Source organism: Pongo abelii, chromosome 9 (genome assembly GCF_028885655.2).
Source record: "Pongo abelii isolate AG06213 chromosome 9, NHGRI_mPonAbe1-v2.0_pri, whole genome shotgun sequence".
Taxonomy (NCBI): domain Eukaryota; kingdom Metazoa; phylum Chordata; class Mammalia; order Primates; family Hominidae; genus Pongo; species Pongo abelii.
Window position 1 is genome coordinate 21,030,938 of NC_071994.2, and position 19,133 is coordinate 21,050,070.

Here is a 19,133-nt window from a genome sequence, read left to right on the forward strand (position 1 = left end):
TATATTGAAAACTTGACTTAGCAGATGTAAATTATTTTTATGCATGTGGTGATACAGATCTCTTTATAATTATGGCATCATTGATTGCTAGTGTGGGCATGAGAAGCCTCTTATTATCAAGCCTGGTATATATGCTGTTCCTTTTTTTTTTTAAATGGGGATAGTTATTCCGTAAGGTTGGATGGAAGGTTTTCTGTGTCAGTATTTAATTTCAGAGTTCTGTGATTCTTCTGTAATAATTGTCAATATCTTGAATATCTGTACGCTTTAACTGGAATTCCTGAAAATAAATGTGGTTTTAGTGTAAATTTAGTACTTGAAAATGTAGTCTGAGGCAGAGAAAGAGGTGAAACGTCTTTAATAACTTATTTATATTTTTATTTGGAAAGTTTAAATTTTGTTGTGAGGATTCTACTTTAATTTTATTAACTAATATCAGAGGGTTGTTGCAGGGATTAACTGTTAAAATCTATGACAGTGCCTAGCACAGTGCTTGGCACATAATAAGGGCTCAGTAAACGTTTAGAATTAGCAGCAGCAGTAGTAGTAGTAGTTACTGTTATTTTAAAGACTAGCACACTTCACATTTTTTTCCTCTCTTTTTACAATATAATTTGATCAGAAGCTCAGGCTGTTCTAAGACCTTGAGATTTTTGGCTTATGGTAATGATGTGACAAATTCCTGAGAATGTTTTTGCTGTGCGTAAAATGTCCTTGCTCCTCAGTTTCTCCCTAAGTGATATATGCCCCCAAAAGGACTATCACACCAGTAGCTGAATATTTTGACTAGTATTCAGCTCTGCCTGTCTAGTACTCATTGCATCTATACCACAAGCCTTTGGTTGACTTCAGAAAGTTCAAAAGATAATGAAAATTTATTGTTTACAATGTTTGCACTGGTAGAATATCCAAACTAGTTGATTAAGGAAAATAAGATGCTGCAAAATGCCCCTTTTGTTACGGTGTATGTAACCTTGGGAAAATTCTGTTGTGTTTAGAAGCATGTACCAATCTATCACTGTAGTTCACAGTGTTACAGGATTGATGTATTGGAGGCCAGTAAGCAGCCCCAGAAAGAAAGTGTAGTTTCAAAAAATCTTAAGTCTTTACATTAATTTTCTCTTTTAGGACGCTGACTTCTTTTAGGCTCTTGAACTTGTATTTTTATTTGCATAGCTGGTCCCTTTTGGCTGTTTGAGAAGGGAAAGGGATGCCTGAGGATATTGGAAAATGTAAGCGTAAGCTGCAATGTATATGTCTTAGTTTGAATGTATGCAGAAGCAGGGCAGTGCCTTTCTTACTTGCTTAGCCAGTATCTTATTCCAGCTTTTTCTCTTGCGAGAAGTTCTTACAATATTGTTGCTGAGGGCTACCATGTTTATTTAAGAAAACTCTGCCTTTAGTTTTATTTATTTATTTATTTATTTGAGACGGAGTCTTGCTCTGTTGCCCAGGCTGGATACGGAGTGCAGTGGCGCGATACCGGCTCACTGCAACCTCCGCCTCCCAGGATCCAGCAATTCTCATGCCTCAGCCTCTTGAGCAGCTGGAATTACAGGCATGCACCTCCATGCCTGGCTAATTGTTGTATTTTTAGTAGAGATGGGGTTTCACCATGTTGGCCAGGCTGGTCTCTAACTCTTGGCCTCAAGTGATCTGCCCACCTCGGCCTCCCAAAGTGCTGGGATTACAGGCGTGAGCCACCACGCCTCGCCCAAGAAATATTTTTTAAAGTACTTGTTTATATAGCAAACCAATCCGCTGTAATAATACCAGCCTCCCCCCGACATAGTTGTGATTTAAAATTTGTTAATATGGCCAGGCGCGGTGGCTCACGCCTGTAATCCCAGCTCTTTGGTAGGCCGAGGCGGGTGGATCAGCTGAGGTCAAGAGTTCGAGACCATCCTGGCCAACATGGGAAAACCTCATCTCTACTGAAAATAGAAAATTAGCTGGGCGTGGTGGTAGGTGCCTGTAATCCTAGCTACTCGGGAGGCTGAGGCAGGAGAATCGCTTGAACCCAGAAGGCGGAGGTTGCGGTGAGCTGAGGTTGTGCCATTGCACTCCAGCCTGGGAGACAGAGCAAGACTCTGTCTCAAAAAAAAAAAAAAAAAATTGTTAATATATAGATTAGACGTTAAATAGATTCCTTAGATGTGTCCAAAATGTATGGAATCTGGTCTGATATGCTTCTACTTTATAAGCTGTTTTATTTATATTACATCAATTTGTCTTTTCAAGACCTAATATTAAAGTGAAATAAATTCAGCAGTTACAAAGGAGTTAATACAAAGGGCTAAATATAAGGAGAAAAATCGTCCCTGGTGTTAATGGGCCAATATAGAAAATATCAGGTTTGGAGGAATTCTCATTCCATATTTTTATCATTATATGTACCCATGTGATTACTGAAATACTAAAGTTGGAAATCAGGAGAGGAAATAAGGAGAGTAAAACTGGGCAGCCATGTGGATTCAGTGTAGAGACCTTTGACACACCTAAATTATTGAACACAGTTTTCTTTTTTAATGAAATGCCCCAGGCCAGTATAAAGGAAACAGTTGTGATGATGTCAGAAGACTTGGTCTTAAGTGTACTCCTGTCACGTAGCTGTACACTCTTGGGAAGTTCATCCTTGCTGGGCTTTAGTTTACCCAGTGGTAAAATGGGGATAATAATAAGGGCCTGCTTCACTATGATATTAAAAGGATTAGATAAGATAATACTCATGAATGTACTTTATATTACTAAAGTTGTGTATGTAAATTGAATTTTTAATCAATAAGGGGCTGGGTTTTAAGATATTTGTCTGTATCATGTTAATAATATTAATATTATACAATTTTAAATAATGAGTTAGAACCAAAAAATTAGTGATCCACCCTGCTCCCAATAGACCAGTACTTTTTTTTTTTTTTTTTTTTGACACAGAGTCTTGCCCTGTTGCCCAGGCTGGAGTGCAGGGGGCCCATCTCGGCTCACTGCAACCACTGCCTCCTAGGTTCAAGTGATTCTCCTTCCTCAGCCTTCCCGAGTAGTTGGGACTACAGGCGTGTGCCGTCACACCTGGCTAATTTTTGTATTTTCAGTAGAGACAGGGTTTCACCGTGTTGGCTAGACTGGTCTCTTAACTCCTGATCTCAAGTGATCCACCTGCCTCAGCTTCCCAAAGTGCTGGGATTACAGGCTAAACCACCACGCCTGGCCCAATAGACAAATTCTTGACATGTGTTTACGTGTGTGTTTATGGTGTAGTTCTTAACAGTATACACATTGATATATTTGTGTGTATATTATAAATATAAATGTACTGGTGTGTTGTCATGGGAATGAAAAATTTTAATTATGAGCTTTTGTGTTTTAAAAATTTTATTAACTATGCAAATTTTATTTTTATGTGTTAATATACAAACTTACATAAATATATATATTTGTGTTTGGAGAAGTGACATACACACATTTTGGAGAAATGACAGATTTTAAATGTTTGACAAGTTGTGAATGGTTTTTGTACCTTAGGTTTATCTGTTGTCATCAATAATAAAGAGTGTTTGTTATGTATAGTGCTAAGCCTTTTTACACATAGGATCTCATTTAGTTTTAATCCTCACAGCAATATTCTGAGGATTTACTATTATTATCCTACCTCCATTTTACAAATGAGGAAGTAGAGGTTTCCCTCAGATCACATAGGTAACAAATGATACAACCTGGATTCAAGCCAGGTTTGATTCCTGAGCCCTTGCTCTTAAGTGTCCAAAATGCTATACTAAACTATGTAATTCCCATAGAAACCTAGAAATGAATTACTAAAGAAGTTTTCAATTTACTGAAATGGCCACAGCTACAGTGTATCATTTTGAGGCTGTTTCATGTTGATTTTGGTTGGGTTAGGTTGAATAGTTTGAAAATAGTAAACATTGGAATGGGATGGAAATGAAGACATTTGGGACAGTGCCTGCTTTGTTTATCCTTGTATATCCATTGCCAAGCGTAGTGCGTCGCATGGGGTGGGGTCTAATAGCTATTTCTTAAAGTTTGGAAGTTGGGCACTTTATAAAGCACGGTGTAAGTTAGTTTAATACATTTTTTTAGTAGGTGCAAATGGTTTACATTCACTATTTCAGTCAGTCCTTATATAACTATCAACGTTTTAGAGTGTTAGATAAGTGTCCTTTCAAGAAATATTACAAAAGCTGTGCATCTAAGTTAGAAAGTCATTCTAGCAATATAGATATGTATAAAGTAGAAAATTAGTCATTCCGTTCCCATCCTACTTTTAAACTTTTCCTGCGCATTTACATATGTATTTTATATACACACACACACACACACACACACACACACATTTTTAAAGAAGTTTAATTATACCATAATACTCTCAAAGTTTACTTTTTTCCAGGTGACTATTTAAAATTGTTTATTTTTGAAAACAGGGCTCATGTGGGAAGTGGGAGTAAGGTTGGAGGAAGAGAGGTGGGTAAGATTTATACATTAAGATTCCAAACCTAATGCCCTAGATTGATTGTACCTCGTGCTTTCGGAAATGGTCATTGTTATTTTTAAAACTTAAAAAAAAATCAATTTAAAATGACAACATTGTTTTCTGTCCTATATAAGTAATTTAGGAGGCATCATTTCTGAATTAAATGATTCTAGTTTATTCTAGTAGCTACTTATAAAGAGAGCAATTGTGTTTTCAGATAACATTTAAAAAAAACTGGTAATCTCTCTTCCAGGTTGTTAGGACACATTTATTTCACATTTACAAAGTAAAGTAGGCAAGAATTGGGGCAAACCTGTAAAAAAGAAAAAATTAAAAAAGTAAAGTAGGATTTTAAAACCAAGATAATACATGTAATATTTTAATTAATAGAAACTCAAACTAGTACTGCTTAATCAGTGTAAAGATACCCTGCATAGGAATTAGTCCTGGTCTTCACAACTTCATGTGAGTAGTGTGGGCTGACCTCATCCCCACCTATCCCTACTCAGTCAACCACTACCAAATGCTATGCTGGTAACTCAGTATTTTTTAATGCAGTTAAAAAAAAAAAAAGTAAGTTATTTGAGTGCTGTTCATTTTTTCTGGCATTATATTTAGAAAGACATGCTAAAGGCCTTATAATCTACATTAAATAGAACTCTTTTGATTCCAGCTTTGAGAGTTTTAACTTGTTGCTAAGATCATTAGTCATAATTCACCTTTGTAATTTTTAAATTAAAAAATTTTATTACACAGGTAATAAAAAGTTTTCATTATAGAAGTTTTTAAAAAAGCCTTTCTAATCCTAGAATACACTCCTTGCATCTAAGGTGCTTTATGCTTCTTTAGATCCACGAAGTGCTGAAGCCTTGCCTTAAAATCCTAAGAATTGGACCTGGTAGAATGTAGCAGTTTATTTAAACTATAGAGTAGTCAATGTTTTTTACAAGCCAAGTTTAGTTTTTCTCATTGGTAGCATTCATAAATATGCTTTTCCTTTTGAGTGGCTCAGACCATGTCCTACAGAGTATTTTATTCTTGTTCATTCTAGTCTAATAATGTACAGAGGGCTCAATTAATGTTATGGATGGTGAAACTGAGAGACAAGAATTTGACTAAGTTAGTGGTAGAGCCTAGTTTTCCTTTTTTATTCTAGACTCAGTCATCTTGACCAGTACTCTCTACACTTTTAAAAATTATGGTTACCAGTTAAATGTATGATAGTCTAAACTAGTGTTTTATGCATGTTATCAAACATATAGGAAATTTGAAATTTTTAGAAGGATGAGATTTTAAAATATAAGTTGTAATAATTTCTTCCCAGTGGCTCCCTTCCTCAGGGTACCCACACCCACTTGGAGACGAGTGCTCAAGATAGGCCATTCTTCCTGCAGAAGAGGCAGCCGTGGGGACAGCTGGAGGACAGTTGGTAAAAGGTGTGGGACTTTTAAGTTGGAGTGATCTTTTGCAGCTTTTTAATTTTAAAGAAACAGCCTTTCTTTCTGTGAAAGGCTGAAGGATTGAAAGTATAGGCCTGGAGAGAGGTGAGCTTTGAAAGACAGAAATATAAACCTTATTTGTTTTCCTCAGAGTTGACCAAAAGGGAAAGGGCTGCCTGCCCTGATAGCTTCTACTCCCATTGAGATGGCAGTGCGTTTTTCTGTTGTTAGGCAGTTTATAGAATGCAGGATAGCTTGGTAAGCGTCTTCTCTGTGCCTGATGTGACGTAACATTGTGGAGTATGCAGCATGCATGTTAAGTACAAGTGGTTGTATTTGGCTTGTTGCTGCAGCATTTTTGAAGATGTCTTAAAAAGCAATTATCAGTGGATGGAGTTGGATATGTGCAAATTATTGAAATCATCGTATCTTGAAGACCAAACTTTGTAACTTGAATTATTCTATTTAGTATTTGTTTACTTCCCCCAACCCCCAACACCTCAGAGCAGAATTCTTTTTCTGAAAGGAACAGATGCCGTTAACTTATCAGGACTTGATACTAAAAAGCCTACAAAAATCTTTGTGCTGTTTATTTTCTTTATTTAATCTATATGCAAAACATATTGTAATTATTGCTGTTAGAGAGTTTTAAGCTGATGGTTCCCCCCCACCCTTTTGTGCTCAGGGGAGATAGATTAGGAATGCCAAATTGACAACTTGGTATACAGAAATAATGACCATTGAAATAAAACAGGAGTTCAAATAAAAAGCAAATCAGATACAAATGTAGAATGAAAATATCTTTTAGTAAAATGTTAGCATGCTGTACTTGGAACAGATGCCACATTAATTCAAAAGAGAGCCCAGAAAATGTGGCAACTTTACGATGTCAATGGAGGGAGCTGCAATAGTTCCTGTTTTCATTGTGTCAGGTTCTCAGTACCTTTAGGTCCAGTCCTGTTCCTTGTATTTATTTTCTGTGTATTATGTGTTAATATACAAATATTAAATCTGTGCCTAATACTTATATTTGTGTAATTAAATACATTGTCATGCTATTAGATATTAGTATAAAAAGCCCAATAACTTATACTGCAATAGTCATGTTTTTTGTTTTAAATACACCTATCAAGATATTCAGAATCTGAAGCAAAAATTCTCTGCGTCCTTCAAGGCACATTTATGATAAGAAGGTAGTCTAAGAATTGAGTCTTTCAAAGAGGCCTAGTGCTTTTTAAATGTAAAATTTGGACAAGTTACAAAATTATGAGAATTTTGCTTTTTTCTCATTTAAATTTGTAGTTATCATTGGACATTTGTTATGATTTTTAAGTAGCTTAGACTCATTCATTCCTTTTGTTTTTTTTTTTATGGTGTTTGGGAAGAAGAAGGGGTGATGGAAGGGTACTGTACACACTGGGATATTTTCAGAGTGACATTCATTTTATAGAAGATTGCACAGGGACGTCTCTGAATTGCCCATTTCTTGCAGTTCCTGGTTAATGTGGGTCTGAGTGTGGAGAAAGGTGGGCTGGGGGCTCTTAACCAGATTTACAGTGTGCTACTTCCTGAGTCGTGCAATGATCTAATCATCAGGGGCATGTCCTGTGTGCCTGTAAAGACGTCTGGCGCACATGCTTGGAAAGCACTACTAGTTTTCTCTCAGTGAAGCTTACAATTTAGTAATTTGGTAAAAAGGTTAAAAGTTTTGTTTTCATGTAATTCGAGTGAAGGGGAGTTTATAGCATGTCAGTAGAACACAGAGGTTAAGAATGTTAGTGCAGGAGCCACTTTGCATGGGCCCAAATCCTAGCTTTGCCACGTATTAGCTCTGACTGTGGCCAAATGACTTCCTGCTCTGCCTCTGCCTCAGTTTCTTCACCTGTAAAATTTGAATAAAATGAAGTGGTTGTGAGGAATAAGTGAGTTAATGTATATACTAGTAGAAGTGCCTGACACATAGTAAGTACTAAATAAATGGTACTTAAGCTTAGTTTTCTGCTCCTTTCTTCTCTTCTCAAGGATTGAGACAAGTATTAGGATAAGAGCCTGAGCTTTGGCATCTGACTCCAGTATTTGAATCTCAGTATAACCACTTAAAGTTTAATGTGTGACCTTGGACTAATTATTTAAGCTCACTCCAATAAAGATGTATCACATACATGCTGCATACCACTGTGCTGGTCACTGGGACTTCAGTTTCTTCATCTGTGATACAGAGATGGTAATACCAGCCTCCTAGGGTTCATGTGACAATAAAATGAGGAAATCTTGAGACACTCAATCGTGATAGCTGCTCTTATCATTGTTATTGTTATTATTACAGTCCCACTAAAAGTTTATGGGAAAAGAGTAAATATGGAACAATTTAGCTGGAGAGGTTTTTTTCTCCCTTGAAATGCATGGTGATAAAGAGTATAGATGATAAAAGTGTTATCTAATGAGTTCTTATTTGTGAATACCTCTGGGAAAAACAGAAAATACATGGGAATATGTCAGTTTTAACAAAGCCTGCTAAATATTTTAGGGGATTTAATGTTTATTAAAACCCATAGTGATATAAGGTTTTCTTTTTTTTTCTCAACAGCTGGTGAGACCAGCGCCAAGATATTGATGCAGTTTATAGTAGGTCTCTTAGAATCAAGTCAGTAGTAGACTAGGCATTGTAACTTTCAAGTCTTAAATACTCATCAGCTGGTCAGTCCATTGGGTCTGACAAATTGTGTTTATTTAACCCTTGAGAACTCATGCTTGGGTGTAACAACTAATGGAAACAATTGTAGAACCCCAGAGATATAAAAGTGGCATACAAATGCTTTCTAATAATGATGGGCACAGTTTATTTGCTTTCTGATTTTGGGCATTTTGCCTTTGTGAAATTTCCTCTCATTTGGTGCCTGATGTTTTCTTATGGTAACTGTTATTTTCTTTCTATATTTAATTGTCATAAGCTACCTATATTGAGCCTAGAAACTGAGCCTGAGAACAAGTTGATTATGAGAAAAGGTACAATGATCTCCTCAGATTTGAGGGGTTTTGGGGTAAATAATTGAGTTAATATATCCATTAGAATGTATGTATGTATCTGTCTTACGTATCTCTCTGTCTTGTAAGTGAAACCAGTAAATGAGGTAAGGGGAAAGATCATTAAGTGTAAAATATAATTAACTTTGTTCATTCACTACTGATCAGGATCTGAACGTTTTGGGTCTTTGATCCTTGATAACGTTTTTTCTGTGATTCAATAAATGTATTTGTAATAGCTTACCAAAACATTCTGAATATGGCGTATGTTACCCTTAGCAAGAATTTAAGTTAAAGTAACATAATGGCTCCTATTAACTTTTTGTTCTCACTAACCCAGCTGTACCATTTGATAAAGGTCTAGTAGGTGAATAGGTGTATTTACTATAGGTGAATTGGTGTATATTTTATTTTGTCCCTGTTCCTAAAACATTGTATCTCGTTTCTGAGGAGAAATTCCAACGAGTTTTTAAAAAAATAAAGTGTTGTACTTTGGCTCGACAGATATTTTTAAAACTAAGCAATTTTATAATGGGTTGTATAGTTATCTTTCAATTAAATAATTGTAATCTTACTTTGCAATAGAGTGACCATTAAGTAAAGCATTATAGTTTTAAAATTAGCATAGCAAATATATAGTATTAAGTTTACTTTAGCTCTTTGCAGAATTTGTAAAAGTTGTTTCAGTTGGTTGAATGGAATTGTAGAAAGTTTAGAAGTATATTTCATTTTGATAAATATGTGTTAGAAAGAGATTCTACAAGCGTTTGGGGGTTGAATTAAAGAATTACACAATTTTGAAAATCAGTTTGTCCCTGCTTAATCTGTAAAAAGTGGTGCTGTATGTGACGGGGGTGCAGTCCCATTTCAGCTCTGCAGGACCCTGTCCAGCCGGTGATGCTCCTGTGTAGAGATGCCGCCGGTGATTGCCCAGACTCCCTCTGTTGCCTTTCCTTTCCTGCTTCTCTGCTTACTCTCTCGATGGTCTCTTTCCGTCCCCTGCCTGTTGTTCATCCTTCCCTTCTAGCACCACTGTTTTATTTCTATTTCTCTTAAAAACAAAACACCGTTGTAATTATTAGTTTTTAAACAGGGAGATACTGAGCTATTATCAAAACCTTAAGCTTTGACAGTTTGTGGGGATACCCCCTACTTTGGGCCCTCAGTTGGAATTTGGAGAATGGATAGCTTAAAATCACTTGCACAGTAACTGAATATTTGTAAAATACTTTATATCTGGACTAAGGGAGAGAATAGAAAAATACCTTTTTACCTCAGAAATTGCTGTATTTTCTGGTTGGGGTGAGATAGAGGCAAAGTTGAGGAAGAGGCAGGCATGTTACTTAACTAAAATAAGCATTAATTTATTAGATTGCTCTCTAGTCTCGTGGACCTAATTGGAGAATTAAAAAATGGAAATTTTGGTGTTGTGAATTGCTAAAATATTTTGATTTATTAATTGAGAAGACTAGGCTTTCTTTCCTTGATTTGTAAATACAGAATACGACTGATGCCTTATTATATATTGATCTTTTTACATGTCATTGGTTGATAGTTGCAAAGTAGCAGACACTTTCCTTTTTAGATTTCTCTTAGTGGTTTTAAATTGTTAACATAATTGTTTGGTAAGAAAAATAAAACTTGGAAATTAATTACGGTTACATGTTGAGTTAATGTCTGTGCTGGATTTAAAATCAGTAGCTTCTGGTCGGGTGTAGTGGCTCATGCCTGTAATCCCAGCACTTTGGGAGGCCGAGGTGGGTGGATCACAAGGTCAGGAGTTTGAGACCATCCAGGCTAACATGATGAAACCCCGTCTCTACTAAAAATACAAAAATTAGCTGGGCATGGTGGCACGTGCCTGTAATCCCAGCTACTCAGGAGGCTGAGGCAGGAGAATCGCTTGAACACAGGAGTCAGAGGTTGTAGTGAGCCGAGATTGCGCCACTGCTTCCAGCCTGGCGACAGAGCGAGACTCCGTATTAAAAAAAAAAAAAAAGAGAGACCAGCACGGGCAACATGGCGAAACCCTGTCTCTACAAAAAATACAAAAATTAGCCGAGTGCGGTGGCATGTGCCTGTAGTCCCAGCTATTAGGGAGGCTGAGCTGAGTGGATTGATTGAGCCTGGTAGGTCGAGGCTGTGAGGCTGTGATTGTGCCATGCCACTGCACTCCAGCCTGGGCAACAAAGCGAGACACTGTCTCAATCAGTCAATCAGTTCAGTAGCTTCTAAGATCTATACCAGGCATTTCATCTGTTATTTAATTATACATAGAGAAAAATATTTGAGACAAGAGCCTTTATAGGATTTTAAATAACTTCTTATTATGGAAATTTAAAAACATTTATAAAAATAGAGTGAATAATATAACCCCACGTACCTATTCCCTAACTAACAATTACCAGCATTTTGCCAATCTTTATTTATAGTGTGTAAAACATAACAGGAAAGTAACTTTGTGTTTTCAAAACATGCACTACAGTTAGATACATTGGTATACTCAAAGGAAAAATGTGTATGAGAATGTTCTTTTCATACATTGTTAGTTTAATACTGGTAATCCCTTTTAGGATAGTATTTTCATTTGTCTTTTAACTTACTGAAGATGTCTGAGCCACCACTAACTTAATGAAGAACCATGCCTGCTGGAAAGATTTTAGCTTTTCTTACTCCTTCTGCTTTTAGAAGTTCTGAGATTATTAGTTTTGAGCTTGTGTTCTTAGGAGTTGCATTTTATTTTATGTACACTTTCTTATCTGTGGTGGTTGTATGGACCGCCGTTTCTTAGCATAAGCAGGACAATATATAAGTCAGCTTAAAGTTGCAGGTCACAAGTCTTGTTCCACACTTCCTTCTTGTGCATATTCTATTTCTATTTAACCCGAATGTGTGTATTGGTTAAGGAATGCTTGTTTCACTTATAAAATGGTTTGTCGAGGAGGTACTTTTGACTGCCTGCTATCTTTAGACGTGGTAACAGTGGTTAGAAACTTGTTACGTGCTCCCTTGTTTGCTCTTCTTTGCACTGTAAGTTGTACCTATGCCTGCAGTTGTGGGGCGTGTTCATTAGGAGTCACTACAAGGTAATGGTAGCCTTATTTCTGAATTTATTTTGTTGCATTAGTTTAAATCAGACCCATAGGTGTAATTATTCCACCCCAATGCATGGGGAAACATAGTTAGTGGAAGTTGTGCATTTAAACCCCTGTGCATTGAAAATGTGTCTTTAATGTTATGATGTTATTTGGCATCTATCATTTAGTGCAAGGAGTATACTTATTTAACAGGACCTTTAATAAGTTCCCTCTACACCAAAGATATATTTTTAAAAATTATACTTAAGAAGACTTTGTAGTATTCCCCAGAAGAGTTCATCTATAGCAGCAAAACCTTTCTAAAATAAAACTTATTCTTTTAACCGATATTCATTTAAGTGGGTTTCTCTCTACTTGGTTTCCATGGAAATAGCGAATAGCTAACGTTATTTATAAGGTGGAAGTAAAATAGGGTGCCTAATGGGACCCCATGCTGCTCTGATGAAGAGACTTAGGAAAAAAAATCCATGCTCATGGGATTTTTGTTTTTTTTTTTTAAACAAGGTTAATGGAAGCCCTGATTTCAGTCTTCTGTAACAGAACATATTTTTGGTCTTAAAGGCTAGCATTAATATCAAGCAAACAACTTCTTTTTGAGGTCTGTATTGCTTTCACTTTCAAGTTTTAGGACTACTTACTTATCAGCGTGATTGAGGCATGTTTCAGACTCCTGTTTCTTTGTGGTTTTTGTTTCAAAAGTTAAAATTCCTAGTGTATTGTAGCTGCTTCCGCTTCTCATTGACATTTCAAAGTACTGATAAAAAGATAAATGTTCATTAAGGATAGCAGTGGTGAGAAAGGATCAATATGTTGGACTACAAAGATTTTTTTAAAAATGTAAATTGTATGGAAGCATTTTTAGTTTTTAGGCCTAAAGTCAGGGTTCTTTTTTATTTGTGTTGTGGAGCTAAACCTGTATAGTGAGAGAGAAGAGATTCTAATTTTCTTTCAGGCTGGAAACAGGGAAAATCTTAATTTCTCTTTCCTTTTTAAAAAATGGATTGTTGCCAAAACCTTTTAACTGAAATAAATGTTAATTCTTTTAGTGCTTGAAATGTGGATTTGGAATAAACCTTGGCTTTTTTCTCACTTCTTCGGTAAGGCCTACTCTGAGTTTTCTAGGCCTGCAGCAAAGCCTTGCATTTTTTAAGCCCTTTCAAGTGAAAGAGTATCATTCCCTTTGTGTTTGTGTTTGTGTTTAGGGTGTGTGTGTGTGTGTGTGTGTGTGTGTGTGTCTAATTTTTCTGTAGCCTGAAAGGCACCTGCTCATTTTCCAGCCTAGTGAGTACAGCAGTGCTATATTGAGAAGTGAGGCAAGATGGAACACAATAAGGTGCTATAATTTTTATTTAGTTAGTTTTGCTCGTCCTCAGCAGCTTGTGATCACTGTCCATTTATCTGGAAGTACTCTGATTATTCTTGGCTATCAGTGCAGCAGGAGTTTTCTTCTGTGTTTAAAGCAAGGACTATAGTATACTGAGGGCTCCATCAGGGAGGAGTTGAGTTTTGTTTTGTGTGTATGTGTTTCTCTGGATAAGCTTCTGGCTATAGTTGGGTTCACTGTGCTTTAATTTTTTAAAATTTGGTTGTTTTAATCTTGTTGAATTTATTTTTGTGTGAGATATTTTTCTCTAGCAATTTACTAATTTCTTCTGTGTATGTTGATGCTATTTTATAAAATTTTCTTAATGTGTTAATTGTTCTTTTAGTTTAACTTTTTCTTGTTTATTTTTAAAATCTGGTATCTAGCATTGACCTTTCTTAGTGACTTTTATTTGAATTATCTTGTGCTTTAGAGACATAGGAGTTTGGGTCTATTATCCCATTTCTGAGCGAACAACTCCCAGTAGTTACGGTTAGTGCAATAGAAAGGGTTCTCACAGATGCAGTGCTGGGCGTTGATCCTCCTCCTTGGTGCTTATGGTTTACACCCAGAACTCCCATTAGTGTTAATAGGAGGCACTTCCTTAAATCCCTGTACACCAAAATAAGCTCAAACTCTTTTATAATGCCTTATAGATACCTGAGTTGTTTTTTTGTTGTTAATGACAAGAATTTTATTCCTGAGGTTAACTGATTATTCAGATAGAGTTTGAGTTGTCTTGGGATATGGAGTGATTTACTAAGTCTGATCTATAATTAAGTTTTCGTTATGATGATTAGACTCAGAAAACAGCTTTGTGAGAGCTATGGAAACTTGTGAATAAGAATTTTTGTACTTTATAGAGTGAGGAAGCAAGATTTCTTCTTTCTATTTATTTCTGCTATTTCTTCTCAACCATAAAAAATGGTTCTAACAGTTTTTGTATATATTGTAAGAAGACTTAGAAAAATTGTTTTGTTTTTTATTTTACTTAAAAGCCTTCCTGTAATTACCCTCTGGCCTCAAAGTCTTTTATTAGCTAGTGTGGCTAACATTTTTCAAGCATATAGAAGTTAATATGCACTGTTTTAGAACTTAGACACTACAACCACTGGTCAAGTAATAGATAATCAGTGTTTACTACACCCATCTGTGAATTGTGGATTTTTATTACTTTCATTTATTTATGTACAGTCTAATGGAAAGATTCCTAGATTGAGAGCAATCAATCTGGGTTTTAGGCTGAACTTTGCCTGTCATTATCTTTGTAGATTTTAGCTAGTCATCTGGACTTCTTGGACCTCTGTTCCTCCGTGAAATGAAGGTATGGATCTGCCCTCTGAGGTGTCCATTCTAGTTTTAGGCTGTTTGAAGGCCTACTTTCCTAGGTACTGAAGGAAATAGAGTACTGTAAGGCAGGCAATGGTTTCTAATCCTGGCTCCCTATTAGAATCTTTTGGGGGAACTTAAATACAGATCTATGGGTTCTAAATAAGACATAATATATTCAATATCTTTAAGGGTAGGGCCTGTGAACCTGTATTTTTTGAAGTTTTATGTGTTATCCTGATCTAGGATTGAGAACTACTTGTACAAGGTATTCTATTCTTTTGTGTATGTGTGTGTGTGTGTTCTAGTTAGGGAGATGTCATATAGGTTAGATTAAAATGTGAGGCAGTGTGTGGTTAAATTTGAAAATGAATGAGAAAGAGGATAAACACCTTAAGAGTTTAAACAAAGGCTGAATTGGGAATTAGGATGGTTTGAGCAGGTCTCTGTTAATCTGCGAGTCTTTATCTGGACCCTAGTGTGTGGGTGAGATTTGGATAGTTAGAGAGAGGGTAAAAAGGTATTATTCTTGTTATAAGGAAGAGCATAAGTAAAAGTTGGGGAGCGGAACAATTCTGATTATAGTTTTAGTCTTTATTTTAGTATTCTTTTGCTCCTGCAACTGCTGTAGATTTCCTTAATAATTTGAGGGAGTGAGCCATGAAGATATTTGGAGGAAAAGAATGTTCCAGAGCCCCAAGAAGGGAACTTGCCTGGAGGGTCTGAAGTACGGAAAAGAGGCCAGTGTTGCTGGAACGGATTGAGTGATAGGGAGATGGGACGGCTTCGAGTGGCAGAGGCCCAAATCACTCAGTGCCTGTGGGCCATTGAAAGGAACTTCATCTTTTCTCGGAGTATGATGGGAAGCCACTGGAGGGCTTTGAGCAGAGGAGTAACAAGATCTGTCTTGGATTTTGAAAAGCTTACTCTGGCTCGCGAGAGAATATACCTTAGCGGGGCTAGGGTAGAATTGGGGAGGCCAGTTAGGAGGCTGTTGCAATTATCCAGGTGAAACGTGAAGGGGACTTGGACCAGGGAAGTGGTAGGAGAGTTGAGACAAGGGGTCATGGTGGATATATTTTGAAGGTAGAGGCACATGGTTGGCTGTTGGAGTAGATGTGTAGTGTGGAAACAGAAGAGTCTTAAGATGACTTTTAGGATTTTTTCTTCTGAGGGGGTGGAGTTACCATTTATTGAGATGGGAATGACTCTGAGGAGGAAGTTAGGGGAGAGGTAGTCAGGAGTTTAGTTTTGGATGTGTTGAGCTTGAGATACCTATTTGACCAGTGTTGAGTGGGCAGTTGGGTATATGAGTTTGGAATTCAGGGGAAGGATATGTGCTAGAGATAAACATTGGGAATTGCCAGTGTGTAGATCCTTCTATAGCCATGAGACTGTGTGAGATCACCTAAGGGGAAGAGTTCCAAGAACTGAGTCCTGGGACAGTTCCACATTTTGAGGTGTTGGAGTCAAGGAGGAACCAGCAAAAGAAACCAAGGAGAGTAGCCAGAGAGTTGAGAAAGAAAATCAGGAGAGGATGGTCTCCCGGAAGTCAAGAGAAAAAAAATTTCGAGGAGGAAGAAATGAGCAGTGGGTCAAAAGATACTGGTCAAGGAAGTGAAGACTGTTTTCTGTTGGATTTAACAACTGTTAAATCATTGGTGATCTTCACAAGAATGGAGGAAGGCAAAGGCCCTAATGGGTTGTGTTCAATAGAGAATGGGAGGAGAGGAATTAGAGGGAGTACGGTTACCTCTTTCAGGGAGTTTTGCTATAAATGTAAGCCTAGACGGGGACAATAACTAGAGAAGGATATGGAGTCAAGCGGGTTTTTTTTTTTTAATTATTATTTTTTAAGATAGAAGGAACAAAATGATCCAGTAATGATGACGGGAAAATTGATGCTCCATGAGAGTAAAAGGAAAAGAGCTAGAGGAATGTCCAGGAGAGGGTAAGAGAGGTGGGTACAAGAGGGATGGTTATTAAGATGTTGGGGCCCCAAGGACTAAACCTATCAAGCGGGATTCTGCTTTTTCTTCTAACCACTTATCTGCATTTAAATTTATTTCAAACTTACTTGCTTTCTGTTGGAAGTTAGGAAGGGTAGGTAAAAAGCAGTAAAGCCAGTGGTGTATAAAACTCAGTTTTGGGGCCTCTATCAGCTTGGTATAGTAGGGGAAGAGAAGAGATTGAATCTTCTGGGTAAGGTGACATTTTAAAGTGTCTTTGAATGACAATTATCTGTGCTATTCTAGTCCCTTATCAAAATTTATGATTGAGCACAGGCTATAAACTTAATCATTTGAAATTTGTAGTAGGGTGAATTAAATTTTAGCCTAATTTAAAACATGATCTAGTATTAAACTTTTTCTCTGCAAGTTTTGTTCGTTTAATATAGATTCTTCATATTGCAAGGGTTTCAGATATTTTACAAAAGGTATTGAAATAATTATTAATTGCTTTTAGATTTATTTATAATATTTAAAATATTATAACCATATCAGAAATCTGGATGATTTGTTTCTTTACCAGCTCTAATTAGAGCAGTTACCTATGAAGTTCTGGAGAGGTGAACAATCTTCAGTTTACAAAAAATTGTATGACATTATATTAGCAAGATAATATAACACCTCTAAAAGCAAAAATAATTTCATTTACTCTAACTTAGGTGTTTTGGATATATTTTTCAAGAACAAATCTATCTTTTAAAAATTTAAGCAAATACAGTTAAAATTTTGAGTACCTTAGTTAGAAGTGTGAAATGTATGTGAGAAACAAACTAAGTGGCTTTTAACCAGCTTAACATGAAGAAATCAAACTTGCATTTCAGACTTATATATGTTTTACATATGGATAGTGTAAAAAGCACAAATGTGTGTATAGATCTTGCTTTTTGCTGCTCAGTTTTCTTAAATTATAGAAATAAAATATTTGCTTTTCTTTTTTTTTGTCAATTTCCAAATGGTAGTCAATTAATATTCAATCTTCAGAAGAAACACTTTGGAATTTCTGGTGTGCACAGTGTTTAAGAATCATTAGTCTAAAAATAATTTCCTCTTTTTGGGTATGTGAACCTCATTGTGAAACCAATTAAAACCATGGACCCTCTTCCAAGAAAGGTATACCTATGCTGATATGTATAGAATTTAGCATATAGTAGGAAGCAGTTGACAGACCCCTCTGAAGCCCATTCATGGAGATCCCTTAGGTTTAAAGGATTTCATGATTTGTCTTTTTTTGGGACGGAGACCCACTCTGTCGCCAGGCTGGAGTGTAGTGGCGCGATCTCAGTTCACTGCAATCTCTGCCTCCCGGGTTCAAGTGATTCCCCTGCCACAGCCTCCCGAGTAGCTGAGATTACAGGTGCACACCACCATACCCAGCTAATTTTTTTTTGTATTTTTAGTAGAGACTTCTACTAAATAATTATTATTCACCATGTTGGCCAGGATGGTCTCGATCTCCTGACCTCATGATCCACCCGCTTCGGCCTCCCAAAGTGCAGGCATGAGCCACTGTGCCCAGCCAGGATTTCATATTTTAAGATGGCTTACTTATGTGATTTTTCTTTAAAACTTTATGTGCAGACTTTTCCAAAAATATTTCGCTACTGTTTATTGTAGTTTGTTTTTTAGAAGAGTAACTCCTGCAGTGAGTTAAGAGAAAGTGAGGTCTAGTGGAAAATGAGCTCAGCCAAGGAATCTCGGGCCTGTAAGCTCTTCTCCAGCTTCTCTATCAGCTAGCTGAGTGACCTTTGGGGAAATCACGTAACTTCTCTGGCTTTGATTTTCTATGTGATTTCTGCAGTCCCTACAAATAGTCTTATGAGCAGTTTCATGACATCATGATTTCAGGATATCGTGGCAAAATTCTTTATCAGTTTAGGATTGGCCCTGCTACTCATTTTTGGAGAAAATGCCTTGGAGATAAGGTATATGTACATTGTGCTGCCTTTTGTTGAATATGACTTTTCAGCAGCATTTATTAATACTTTCTCAAATGGTGTATGAGTTAAAATCCCAGTCCCATCCTCATTACTTTGAATTTCAACATATTTTATATATTCTGGGTATAAGCCTGTGTTGATTATACATAATATAATTATCACCTCCAATTCTGTGGTTTACCTTTTCACTTTCTCACTGGTGTTTTTTTGATGAACAGAAGTTCTTAATTTTAATTTTGTCCAATTTATCAGTCTTTTCCTTTTTACTATATTTTAAAATGGTAATATTTTACTTCCTAATCAACAACTTGGATGAAAACAGTTCCAGAAAGTCATTCATTTAACAAATAATGCTGCTGGAAATCGATGCATAAGAAATTATCCCCAGCCTAAAATAGCTAACATGAAAGCCCTAATAGGGAAGATAAGCCGTCAACAGACAGCTTAA

At 36.5% G+C, this 19,133-nt stretch overlaps 1 protein-coding gene across 49 annotated transcripts in view; it reads left to right on the forward strand.

The window, feature by feature from the left end:
• Positions 1–19,133, forward strand: part of PHF21A (PHD finger protein 21A) — a 190,750-nt gene that overhangs the window by 8,591 nt on the left and 163,026 nt on the right. For 2 of the 49 annotated variants that reach the window (XM_054524400.2, XM_063728446.1), the window contains exon 1: positions 16,598–16,699. The exons of 44 other annotated variants lie outside the window; for them this stretch is intronic. The gene's annotated coding sequence lies outside the window, so the exon portion shown is untranslated. Of the gene's footprint in view, positions 1–3,435; positions 14,735–16,597; positions 16,700–19,133 lie in introns of those variants that run through there. 3 more of the 49 variants (XM_054524402.2, XM_063728449.1, XM_063728443.1) reach the window with 3 other exon arrangements.